This window comes from Hippopotamus amphibius, chromosome 3 (genome assembly GCF_030028045.1).
Source record: "Hippopotamus amphibius kiboko isolate mHipAmp2 chromosome 3, mHipAmp2.hap2, whole genome shotgun sequence".
Taxonomy (NCBI): Eukaryota; Metazoa; Chordata; class Mammalia; order Artiodactyla; family Hippopotamidae; genus Hippopotamus; species Hippopotamus amphibius.
Genome location: NC_080188.1, coordinates 20,364,804 through 20,378,651, shown reverse-complemented (window position 1 = coordinate 20,378,651; position 13,848 = coordinate 20,364,804). Strand labels below are relative to the sequence as shown.

Here is a 13,848-nt window from a genome sequence, read left to right as displayed (position 1 = left end):
TTACTGTCGGAATAAGACCTATGCTGTACATGACGCGATAACTGTTCAGAACTTCTGAAATTTCCAAATTGATTGTCATCTGCTCAAATAAGAATTGATCTTCGTTTATAAACAAAAATAAATCTATTGGGTGTTTTTACATAGACAGTATCCAAGCCAGTAATTTATTTAGAAAACAAATATCAACATCAGTCTACCTTACATTAGGAAATTGCGCTGTGCAATTTGCTGGTGTGCCCTTTCTAAGAACTAAAAAATTAGTTTTTCCTACATGCTTCATGCTGCTAAGGCCCTTTGAAGACAGAATTTGGAATCTTAGTAACTATGCGGTGCTTAGTTTCATAAGGGTGGTTTTCTTAACGACTTTAGGTTGTAAATAGTTTGTAGGTGCTGTGGTTCCTTTCTGGTGTCTGGTGAAAGCATGACAGTGGCAGTGCCTGGGAAAGTAAGAAGGTAATTAGTGGCTTTACCAAAGACTTATCTCAGAAATAAAAAGTCTGGAGTTCTAACCATGACTTTAGGTCCTCGCTGATTCTAAAATTGGATGAAAAATGACCGCTGATCTTGAGGAGGCACTCATTTATGTGTGGTAAGAGATGCTGAATTAATTTTACTTGGTTCCGTGCAGTGCAGTTAAATTCCCAATGAACTTGTTAACGATATTAAGAAAGTCTGCTTTGGTAGTTGCTGGAGGGAACAAAATGGAGTATCCTGGGGGAGAGATAGCCAGAATACAAGCCCTTCTGGGAGAGCTAACATTTTATTGAGCTTGTCCAGTGTGCTAAGGACCTAACACTTTCTCAGCTTCTGATGGGATGGGACAGGAATGGGGAGAATCCTCACAGCAACCCTATGAGAGAGACAGCATTGCCTGTTTTATAAAGAAGCTCAGGAGCTGAGAGATCAAATGGTTTTATCCAAGTCTCACGTCCGCTAATTTAAATTTGAACCTAAACTTTTTTTCTCAAACCTCCTGATAGACGTGTATAAATGAAAGCACAGCCTCTAAAGTGGTTGGCCTGTGGAAAACTCTGTGTATCTCTCTTTATATATCTTTCATCATTATTATAGCTAATGAGATAATAAAGGCCCAGGGTACTGTGTGAGTAAGATGCTTTGAAATTTCCAAGTAGAGAGTGGTTAGTATGGGTGTAGATGAATCTGGAGAAGTGGCATTTTGTTATTTTTGATAAATGAGCAGCAGGTAGGAGGTTGTTAGTGGATGGGGGTTTTCAAGGCTTTTTACCTGAGGAAAATATCTCATCAGATGCTCAGAGGCAGAAATAGAAACGTGTGGCATGTTTGGGAGTCTGTCCACGATTTTACAGCGAAGGTATGTGGCCCAGCCACGCACTCTGTCAACTTGCTGTGAGTTACCCGGAGGTATCTGCTTGCTGAGGGAATTGGAGAATCCCAAGCTGCTACTTAGAGAAGGACGGAAGGAGGTCAGCCTTGGACTTCCCTGACTGTCCGCCACCCTGACTCTGAGCTTCTTGTTTAGGAAGGCTTCAGGTTTTGCACTGCCTGCCGTGGGGGCCCGGTGGTATTTGACAGTGGGGACAGACCAAGGTGTTCAACTCTATGATGGTTTCAGACGTCTAGTGTTTTCACCTGGTAGTGTTCGTGGTTGAGCGCTGCTGTGGTCTAGATGAGTGTGTCTCCTCTCCAAGTTCACGTGGTGAAATCCTAACCCCAAAGATGATGGTATGAGGAGGTGGCTACTTTGGGAGGTGCTTTAAGTCATGAGGGTGGAGCCCTTGTGAATGGGATTAGTGCCAAATAATAGAAGCTCCAGAGAGGGACTTGCCTGGTGGCGCAGTGGTTAAGAATCCGCCTGCCAACGCAGGGAACATGGGTTCGATTCCTGGTCCGGGAAGATCCCATGTGCGCATGGAACAACCAAGTCCATGTGCCACAACTGCCTGCAGTCTAGAGCCCACGAGCCACAACTACTGAGCCCATATGCCACAACTCCTGAAGCCCGCGCACCTAGAGCCCATGCTCCACAACAAGAGAAGCCACTGCACCACAATGAAGAGTAGCCCCCGCTCTCCACAACTAGAGAAAGCCTGTGCGCAGCGACAAAGACCCAACGCAGCCAATAAATAAATAAATAAATAAATAATTTAAAAATTTAAAAAAGAAAAAAAAAAAAAAAAAGAGACTCTGGAGAGATCCAGCTCCTGCCCTGTGAGGACAGAACGAGAATGCCAGCTATGAATCAGGAAGAGAGTCCTCACCGGAAGGTGACTGTGCAGGCACCTCGATCTTGGACGTCTAGCTTCCAGAACTGTGAGAAGTAAATGTCTGTTGTTTATAAGCCACCTAGTCTGTGGTATTGTGTCATAGCATTCCGAATGGACTAGCATAAATACCCAGCAGGTGATAATCTCCCCCTCCCCCCACCCCGTTCCTGCAGTTTTGTCCTAGACGAAGAATGTGGAAAAAGGCGAAGGGTCAGCTACACAGACCCCTTTACGAAGCTCTGATGGCCAGACTCCAGCTTTGATATGTGATGCTTCTGGTTTGGTTCATAGATTCTGTGTTGTCTAGAAGAGCTTGACTTGTTCAGTGATGGGTTGGTTGTCTGGCAGTCCTGTGATGCCGTTTGAGACAAAGCAGGTCAGTTGTAATACTTATATTACATGCAGAAAAGGACCTGCTGTTTGAGATTGAATTATCGTATACAGTAGATGCCACTGGAGAGCAATTTGGCAATATAGTTCAAAATTTAAAATCACCAGCAGTTTCGTAAATAGGTTCACTTAAAACTATGCCACGATATTTATACAAGTTATAGCATATTTGTAAAGAATGAAGGCACTCTATATGTGTGGTGATTTGGAATTATATAAACACACACACATGTATGTATGTGCATGTATCTATATAAAATGGAAAAGATGTTTTGCAGAATCATGTGAACACCATTCCCTTTTGTATAAATGTTTTAAAGAAGATATATATGCTGGTACATACCTTTCCCCCCCCTTGGTAAATATTACACTGAGAAACTTTTTCTTTTTTGTATTACTTGAGTTTTCTAGCCGTGTTCATTTGTTCATTTTCTTTCCTTTTAAACAAGAATCAAGAGCTAGTTGGGCAGTGTTTGTTTGTGACCATAACCATTCTTTGTGTTTTAATGCAGTTTATAAAATCCTACTAAATGTTTTTAAAAACACTGTAAATTTTTTTCCAGTGTTCATTTGTCAGTCTTTCTTGCCTCTTTGCATGCAGAGGAAGTAGGTAATTTTTATGGAAAGAGTGGTAAAGTATGTGCTAAGCAAGAAAACGTTCCCTTGAAAGCTTATTAGTTAAAATGTTGAGTTGAGAAAGAGAAAGGAGAAAGACAGATATTTACCAAATGTGATTTGAAGGACAAAGAATCCCATCGTGCTGAAGTGTGTCTGAAAGTGTACCCTTATGCTCAGTTTGTTTGCTTTAAATATGAGCTTTGGACTGAACTGTATTTGCTTTTCAGACCACAAGGCTGGAGGTGGCCCTGGAAGTCTCCAAAATCAGATTGCTAATCAGGAGAGCTGTTTGTTGAGAAAGGCCTGCCTGTTTGGACTAGGAGTAATGACTGATGCACAGATAAAGCCAGGGTGCCTTTTAAATATCTTCTGACTTCTGAGTCCAGATTTTGCTTTTCTCTTAATTAAAACCCCAGACATGAGTCGTAGGTCAAAGGACTCCCCTAAACTCTTCCAGTAACAGTAACTGCTTAACTCTTCCACTCTTGGGAGGCTTCTCTGGAGACCACTGTATCTGTTTCTTTATGGTGTGATTCACCTCCTTCTGTCTTAGTTTAAATGCTGAAATTTACAGTTTTTCTTTAGAATGTAGGCAGTTGTGGTCTGGAGAATAAACCCATTGTAACATCCATTATCTATACATAGTTCAATCTCTAATCCTTGAGGTTTTGTTCTTAAGTCAACAAGGTTATGGAATTTTTCTAGTTTCAGAAGAATTTTAGTGACTTTTTTTTCCTAAAATGGTTTGATAAGTAGCTCATCAGTAATATTTATTTTTTCCTTGTCATCCTGTCTTTCTGTATAGCTTCTGTACTGATATCTGACCCTCTTATACTTAATCATGGCAAGAATTCTACCCCGATATTTCAAGATATTAGAACCATAGTGTAGCAATTGTAATCTATTAGGAAGGTTAATACAAAATACATAGATGTGTATATATTTGTGTGTGTATGTAATTATTTATGTTTGTGATATAGAAACGTCTGAAACAAGTCTGTCACAATATATCATGAGTGAGAAAAACTGATATTACCTTCAATAAATACTCAGTTCCCAAAAGAACTTGATAATTTAAAAATTCAAGGTAACCACTGTCTAGTGTGGGGACCACAAACTCACATGCCTACCAGGCCCTGAGAGAAAAGTAAACAAGTGAACCGGGGCATGAAGGGGGAAGAGGGCACAATTAGAGACTTCCTCAGTGGTCCAGTGGTTGAGACTCTGCACTTCCCTTATAGGGGGCGTGGGTTCCATCCCTGGTTGGGAAACTAAGATGCCGCATGCCGCGTGGTGTGGCCAAAAAAAGAAAGGGGGGGCGTGATCACCACTTGGCTGTTTAGGAATGAGGGCCAGGGTTGCCTGATCTTCTAGTATTTCAAGAGAACACATACATTTGGGTTTTTATGTGACTGCTCCCAGCTTTCAAGTGTTGACAGTCCATTTTAAATAATTCAAAGTTTGTGCTCTTGGATTTTCCCGTGTGATATTCTCTGTCAGCAAGTGTTATGTTGTTTCCTATGGAGTAGGTGGCACGGGGCCTGGAGAGTGTACGGCATGGCGTTTGTTTTCTAGGGGCACACCGTCTAGATGGGCCGTTGTAATGTAGGACGGTTGGTATGGGTGGCAAAGGCCCCAGGCACCCTGAGGATGTGGAAACCAGCATGAGCCAGACTCTGCTGGGAAGATGTCCTAGAGGAGGTGGGACCTGCCGTGAACCTTAAAGGGCAGCCAGGGCCTTGAGATCCAGGGCACTGGAGAGGATCAGGGAGGGCGATGGAGAGCAGAGGTGGGGTGATGGGAAGGTGTTTGAGATGTTGGGACAGGGCTGGGCATACGAGGAGAAGGTGGAGGGTTTCCGAGCGGGTCTGGGCCCTGAAGGGAGCTCCACGGTGAGCAGGTGATGCTGGGATTGGGGCAGCATTCTGAGCACCAGTCCTGCTGCGGTTAATAGGATGAAAAGAGGAGAGATTAGAAGATGGGGAGAACAAATCCTAGACTTTCTGTTTTTTTTTTAAAGATAGATTGATTGATTTATGTTTTTGGCCGTGTTGGATCTTCATTGCTGCGCAGTCTTTCTCTAGTTGCGGCGAGCAGGGACTACTCTTTGTTGTGGTGCCTGGGCTTCTCATTGCGGTGGCTCCTTTTGTTGCAGAGCACGGGCTCTAGGCACGCAGGCTTCAGTAGTTGCAGCATGCTGGCTCAGTAGTTGTGGCTCTTGGGCTCTAGACTGCAGGCTCCGTAGTTGTAGCGCACAGGCTTCGTTGCTCCGTGGCATGCGGGACCTTCCTGGACCAGGGATCAAACCTGTGTTCCCTGCATTGGCAGGCGGATTCTTAACCACTGCGCCACCAGGGAAGTCCCCAAATCCCAGGCTTTCACAGCCGTCTAGGAATAAGGAGCAGGGTCTCAACTGGGGCTTCATTATTACCAGTGAAAAGGGAAGAAAAGTAGACATGTTTCCAAGGTCCAGTCCATCAGAAAACTTTATTGACTCGGCCTTCAGGACATATCTGTGTTGCCACCTTGGCCCAAGCCACCATCTGTCTTGCTTGAACTATTCCAAGGACCTCCTAGCAGCTCTCCTTGATTCTATCCTTGCCTCTCTTTATTCTCAGTCAGTGATCCTGTTCAAACTCAAGTCAGTCTGTGGCGCCCCACTGCTTAGAATGTGCAGTGACTTCTCTGTCTTTCCGGTAAAAGATGAAATGCTTCCATTTGCCTGACAGGCTCCATGCTAAGCCCCCTCCTTCCCTCTCGGAACTCATCGCCTTGTATTCTCCCCCAGCTAAGTCCACTCCAGCCACACTGGCCTTTGAACACACCGGGCACGTTTCTGCCTCAGGGCCTTTACATTTGCTCTTTCTTCTTTCTGTATCCTCTTGCCCAGATATCCACCTGGTGGACGTATTTAAATCTTTAGTCAGGTGTTATCTTCCCAGTGAAACCTACCTACCTACCCTGATGTACTGAAAATTGGAAACCTTCCTGCCCTGTTCCCCAAATTCCTCGTATCCTTCCTTGTTTCCTATAGAATTTATCCCTTTATAACACATTACATGCTTTACATATGTTTTATCTTTCTACCCTCAATGTAATATAAACCTATACATGGATTTGGAGGGGGTCGTTTGTGGTCACTGGAATATCCCCATCATTTAGAATAGTGCCTGTGGGGAGTGGGTACTGGATAAAATACCTGTTGCATGAATAAATAAGCGGCTTTCAAGAGGCACATAATATCTACTGCATGTCTGTCACTGAGAATTAAAAAGAAATATATGTATATATAAGCCCTGCCCTCAGAGCACATGGTCTAGTGGGGAGACTGCCAGGAATACAGAGTGTATTTACTGAATACGTTGTGTCCAAAGTTCTGTGCAAACACCCCAAAGACTTTTCTTTATGATTGGATTTGGTACGTAACAAAGTATTTTATAATGGCAGGGAAAATTATATATAGGTTTTTGTTGTTGTTATCAAAATGAGAGAGGTGTTGGGACATTGTTGAATGTAATATTCTTTCAGTATAAAAGAAAGGTAGTTAGTTTTCACAGTAGTGAGAGTTGAGTTATCGTTTTATTGTCCAGCATTTGGCACTGGGAGGAATAGACGGAAATAGAGCCTTGCCGTGGCAGTGGTTCCAGCCGGGCAGAGGACTGAATTGTGTCCCGCCTCAAATTCCCATGTTGAAGTCCTAACCCTCAGTACTTTGGAATGTGACTATATATTTGGAGATGGGGGTCTTTAAAGAGATGAGTCAGTTAAAATGAGGTCATGGAGGTGGTAATCCGTTATGACTGGTGTTCTTATAAGACAAGGAGATTTGGACACAGAAGCGTATAGTGGGAAGACCACGCCAGGACACAGCAGGAAGGTGGCATCTATAAGCAGAGGAGCGAGGCCTCGGAACAAAACAGCTTTGCTACCACCTTGATGTTGACACCTTCATCTTGGACTTGGAGATCTCTGCTGTGTAAGCCATACAGTCTGTGGTAGTTTGTTAGGGCAGCCCTGGCACACTAATACAAGCAGAAGCCAGGGTTGTTTAGGGACACTTCCTCCTCGTGACTTTCTCCATCACCTGGTTTCCGCATCATGGTCCCCCTGGATGTCCGGAAGGGGGTGATTCCAGGGTGCCCTGGGTATTCCCCAAAAGAATGTGTCGGTGTGAATGCTCACGGGATTGCCAGGCAACTACAGTGGCGATTCTTCAGTATATTCCTTCACTTCTGATCATTTTTGTTTGAAGCTGCCTGCCTTGTCAGCATTTCCATTTCCCTCAGAAGCTCAATTAAGAGTGTGAGATGAAGCGGAGGCGCTTGTCTTACAACTTTCCATGATTTGATGTCTCAACTTTCATTGATGTGTGTAGTCCAAGCTCAGCAGGTTGGAGGAGATGCCTGCAGAGACAGGGCGGCTTTGTGGACGGCTGTCTTTGCTGGGAGTTGGACCATGTGTGTGAGACACCAGGGTTTCCAGCCAAGTCCGCTTTCTCAGGAGACCATCTCTGGCATCTTGAAATTTAAATGAAGCTTAATTTAATCCCTGGTTTTCACAGTAAATCTGTAGGCTCTGTTATTTACAGTAGGAGTTGGAAAACCGTTGACTTCCTTTGGCCTGTTTATTTGTATTTGATTTACTGGGAAATTCAAGAAGCAGAGCACCAGAGGTGGTTCAAAAAACTTAAAAAAAAATTTTCACTCCACATTCCAATAGATCTGCTTTCACCATGGATTGGGCGAGTGGAGTCTGTAATTAATTAGGTTAAAGTAAATTTTGGTTTTATTCCATGTCTCCTATGCTTAGAGAACAGGAGGGGTGAGAATTTTCCTCTTGAATTCTTTCTTGATTGGGTTTCTGGGACACCCAACATCAGGATATTGAGAGCATCTGAGGGCCTATGGTGAAGTGTTCGCGTTCTCTACTCTGTGTCCAGTGTCAAATAGACATGTTTGATTTTTTTTTTTTTTTTTTTTTTTGCTGTACCATGAGGCACGTGGGATCTTAGTTCTCCAACCAGGGATTGAACCCACGCCCCCTGAATCGGAAGCATGAAGTCTTAACCACTGGACAACCAGGGAAGTCCGTGTTTGATGTTAATACACCTCTTCCCTATGTTTGGTCAACTTTTCTGAGTGATATCATGAAGGGTGCTTCTTCAAATTCCTTATTTTTGTATATTGCTATTATGTAAGAGAGTTGAGGCTATCATTATAATTGAGAGGAATTTAAAATCTTCTGCTTTAAGTTATGAAATAACATGTTTTGGCTGTGCCATCTCCCAGCCTGGCCTTTTCAGCCAATTTTTATGGCTCGTGGGAACAGGTGACCCTGAGTGCTAGCAGCACCTGCAGTCGAAATAGTTCTCATTCCAGGGCCCGCACAGCAGGGTGTGTTTGAAAGTACTTGGAAGCAAAGTATAAGCAACACACTGTACACTTCATCATAAAACACTGTGCTGGCATCTGCCTTGCCTCAAACCTGGGAAGCCACTCTCTCCTCTCTCCTAAGATTTTGTTACAGTTCCTCCTCTCTATAAAGGAAGAAAGAGTAGGTGGAAATTTCTTCTCTAGGATGTAAAATGAAAACGCTTAGATGTGGAAAAAGATGATAACAGAACTTGTGTTTGAAGATGACCAGAATCTGGGTGGAAAGACAGTTCTGGAAGAGTGAATCAGTAACGTTTATTCACCTAAATAAATTGTTTACCCAGCTTATTATTCTTTGACAAAAACAGTTACTCCATGCTTAATTAATTGTAGACTATGTATCCAACAGATTCATGGACCAGAATGTATTTCATATTTAGGAAAAAACAAACAAAAAAACAACCTTGAGCTATTCGTATTGAGGTGGATGGACCTAGAGTCTGTCATACAGAGTGAAGTAAGTCAGAAAGAGAAAGACAAATACCATATGCTAACACACATATATGGAATCTAGAAAAATGGTACTGATTAACCCTGTGGCAGGGTAGGAATAGAGGTGCAGTCATAAAGAACGGACTTGAGGACACCGGGGGCAGGGGAAGTTGGGATGTAATGAGAGAGTAGCATTGACATAGACTCACTACCAAATGTAAAATAGATGGCTAGTGGGAAGCTACTACAGAGGACAGGGAGATCAGCTCCATGCTTTGTGAAGACCTAAAGGAGTGGGATAGGGAGGGTGAGAGGGAGGCTCAAGAGGGAGGGGATATGGGGATATATGTATACTGTGTCTCTCTCACTTTGTTGTACAGCAGAAACTGACACAATACTGTAAAGCAATTATACTCCAATAAAGATTAAAAAAAAAAAACTTAGAAAGAACTTAATCAGGGATCAGAAACTTATAGCTCAGAGATCATATCTGGCCTTCTGCCTGCTTTTATATGGTTCACGAGCCTAGAATGGTTTTCACATTTTTAAATGACTGAAAAAAATTAGAAGAATATTTTGTGACACGTGCAAGTTAAACATATTTCAGTGCTCATCAATGAAGTTTTATTGGAACACAGCTGTGCTCATTCACTGATATACTGTGCCTGGCTGTTACCATGCAGCAGCAGAGTTCAGTAGTTGTGACTGAGGTTCTGTGGCCTGCAAAGTGTAAGTTAGTTACTCTCTGCTTTACAGAAAATCTTTGCCACTCTGGTTTAAACAGTTGTTTAAATATGTTCACATTTTTTATTATTTACTGTGTACTCTGCTGGTTTTGATGTGCAGTGTGGAAAATCCTCACGTAGGATGGCAGGTTATTCCATAAACTCATCTTTTGATTTACAGAATCCCTTCTATATCATCTCTAAAGATGGTTACTGAATATCTTCTTGGTCACTGGAAGTTGAGCTGCAGTCATTAGGAAAGCAAACCAGCAGTCCTTTTTATTTTTCCCTAACCAAATGATTTATTCAACAAAGATTTAGTGAGTGCTGACTGTGACCACCCACTGTTCTAGGCAGTGGGGGTGAGCAGTGACTCAAACAGACAAGGTCTGTGCCCTCTGGGACCGTGTGTTCTCATGGGAGGAGATGGGCCGTAAACAAATAAATATATAATGTATTGGGGTAATAAGCACAATGAAGAAACATTAACGGGTGGGAGAGAGCTAGAGGCAAGAGAGGGCTGCTTAAGGGGTGGTGATGGACAAAGGCCTTCTAGAGCAGTTGCAGTTGAGCAGGAATCAGTGATATGAAGACCCAGGCAGTGGCATTCTAGGTGCAGGAAACTAAGAGCAAAAGCCCTCAGGTGGGCGTGAACTTGGCATGTTTGGGAAACAGCAAAGGTGTAGTTGAGGCTAGAGCAGAGGGAACAAAGGGAAGAGTATTGCAGAGTGAAGCCAAAAAATATGGGGGCCGAGTGAGGGACAGGTTGCGAAGGGTACTGCAGGGCACAATAAGGACCTAAAATATTCATTTCTGAGAGATGACAGGGTTTTGAGCAGAGCTGACTTGATCTAACTTGCGTTTTAAAAAGGATCACTTAAACAAGTGGGATGACATCAACTAAAAAGCTTCTGCACAGCAAAGGAAACCATCAACAAAATGAAAAGGCAACCTACTCAGTGGGAGAAAATATTTGCAAATCATATATCGGGTAAGGGGTTAATATCCAAAATACGTATAGAGGGCTCATACAGTTCTGCAGCAAAAAAACAAATAATCCAGTTAAAACATGAGCAGAGAAACGATAGATATTTTTCTGAAGAAGACATACAAATGGCCAACAGATACTGAAAAGGTGCTCACCATCACTAATCATCAGGGTAAGGCAAATCAGAGTCACAGTGAGATAGGGACTTCCCTGGTGGTTCAGTGGTAAAGAATCCACCTTCCAATGCAGGGGACGTGGGTTTGATCCCTGGTCAGGGAACTAAGATCCCACATGCCGGGGGCAGGGAGCAGCTAAGCCCGTGCGCGGCAACGACGGAGCCTGTGCTCCCTGGCGCCCGCGCGCCGCAAGTGGAGAGAGAAAACCCGCACGCCACAGCTAAGAGAGAAGCCCGTGCACCGCAAGGGAAAGATCCCGCAGGCTGCAACTAAGGCCTGACGCAGCTAAAAAATAAAGAAAAAATAAGATTAAGCAAAAAAATCACGAGATCATCACCTCACATCTGTAAGAATGGCTTTTTATCAAAAAGACAAGCAACAGCAGGTGTTAGTGAGGATGTGGAGAAAAGGAAACCCCTGGGCTCTGTTGGTGGGCATGTAAATTGATGTAGCCACTGTGGAAGACAGTACGGAGGTTCCTCAAAAACTTAAAAATAGAACTGCCATATGATCCAGCAATCCCACTTCTAGGGATATATCCCAAGGAAGTTGAAACAGGATCTTGAAGAGATGTCTACCTTCCCATGTTCACTGCAGTATTATTCACAGTAGCCAAGATATGGAAGCAACCTAAATGTCTGTCAACAGACGAATGGATAAAAAAGATGAGAAGATGTTATATATATACATATATACATACACACATATACATACATGCAATGGAATATTGAGAAAGAAGGAAATCCTGCCATTTGTGGCAACATGGATGGACCTTGACAGCATTACGCTAAGTAAAATACATCAGACAAAGAAAAACAAATACTCTACGGTATCCCATAAGTGTGGAATCAAAAAGAAAAATTTGGACTCAGGCAGTGTAGAACAGTGGTTGCAGGGGTGGGGTTGAGGAAATAGGGAGAGGCTTGTAAAAGGGTACAGACTTTCAGCTATAAGATGAATGAGGTCTAAGGATTTAATGTAAAGCACAGTGACTATAGTTGGTAACACTATATTGTGTAATTGTAAGAGAATAGAATTTAAATGTTCTCACCAAAAAAAAAAAAAAAGAAAAGATAAATACGTAAGGTGATGGATGTGTTAATTAACTAGATGAAAGGAAACCTTTCACAATGTATATGTGTATCAAATCACCACAATGTATATCTTACCATTTGGTATGTCAATTATACCTCAATAAGGCTGAAAAAAAGAAAAGATAATTTAAGCTATATTTCCTGTACTGTGTAGTTTATTCCAGATGATGGCATTTTGTGGATTAAATAACAACAACAACAAAAAACCAAAAACCATGTCAGTACAAGAGCCAAAACAGTTAGCTTTAAAATAGATGGCTAGTAGGAAGCTACTGCAGAGCACAGGGAGATCAGCTTGATGCTTTGTGAGGACCTAAAGGGGTGCGGTAGGGAGGTTGGGAGGGAGGCTCACGAGGGAGGGGATATATGTATACATGTGGCTGATTCACTTTATTGTACAGCAGAAACTGACACAATCCTGTGAAGCAGTTATACTCCAATAAAGATTTAAATAAAATAAAAGGTCCCGAAGGGGAATTCTCCGCGTGACGCAGACGAAAAAGAAAAAGAAAAGGTCCTGAAATATTGGCGAGGGACTCGTTGACATAATTGATGTAAGGCTGCCATAAAGGTGGGATCAGAGCAGTAGTAATTACAGGGCGCTGTCTTGTTAGGTGAGTATTCAGAGGTTTTAGGTTTGTGATCAGCCTGGTTCTCATCGGGGAAACAGGTGGCACCTCCATACTGGGAACTTGGACAGGATGTAGGGGAGCTACCTGAGATCTGCATTGCCCTGGGGCTTGTGGCAGCCAAGCTCCTCCCACTTGGGGGCCTGAGGGGGGAGGGGGGAGGGGGGAGGCAGAGAGCTCTGTGTAGTGGGCCGCCAGGCAGACCCTGTGACCCGAGGGCCTGCAGACAGGGAGCCGTTTTCCTCTTTCCTTCTGTTCTGCTGTGGTTGTCCTCCTGTGGAACCTCCCCGTTGTTCCAACCCAACCAGGAGCCAGAGGGTAAGGGAGCCTGTTTTTTGTTTGTTTTTGTTTTTTGCTGAAGTATAGTCAATTCACAGTATTGTGTTAGTTTCAGGTATACAGCACAGTGATCTATATATATATATATATTCATTCAGATTATGTTCCATTATAGGTTATTACAAGGTATTGAATATTGTTCCCTGTTATACAGAAAATCCTTGTTGCTTATCTGTTTCGTATATAGTTGTGTGCATCTGTTAATCTCATACTCCTAATACCCACCCCACCCCACCCCACCTGACTCCCACCTGCTTTCTCCTTTGGTAATCATAAGTTTCTTTTCTATCTCTGTGAGTCTGTATTATTTTATCTTTCTCTGTCTGATTACTTCACTTAGTATGATACTCTCTAGGTCTATCCATGTTGCTGCAAATGGCAAAATTTCATTCTTTTTTTATGGCTGAGTAATACTCTATTGTATATATGTACCACATCTTCTTTATCCGTTCATCTGTCGATGGACACTTAGACTGCTCCCATTGTAAATAGTGCTGCTGTGAACATTGGGGTACATGTATCTTTTCAAGGTAGAGTTTTTGTCTTTTCCAGATTTATGCCCAGGAGTGGGAATGTTGAATCATACGGTAACTCTTTTTAGTTTTTTAAGGAACATCCATACTGTTTTTCCACAGTGGCTGCACCAATTTACATTCCCACCAGCAGTGCAGGAAGGTTCCCTTTTCTCCACACCCTCTCCAGCATTTATTGTTTGTAGACTTTTTGATGATGGCTATTCTGACCAGTGTGAGGTGATACCTTATTGCAGTTTTGGTTTT

General features: G+C 42.8%; 1 protein-coding gene across 11 annotated transcripts in view; it reads left to right on the top strand.

Moving 5' to 3' along the window:
• The window catches only part of APBB2 (amyloid beta precursor protein binding family B member 2), a 360,089-nt gene that overhangs the window by 72,897 nt on the left and 273,344 nt on the right, over window positions 1-13,848 (top strand). The gene's annotated exons all lie outside the window — the stretch shown is intronic.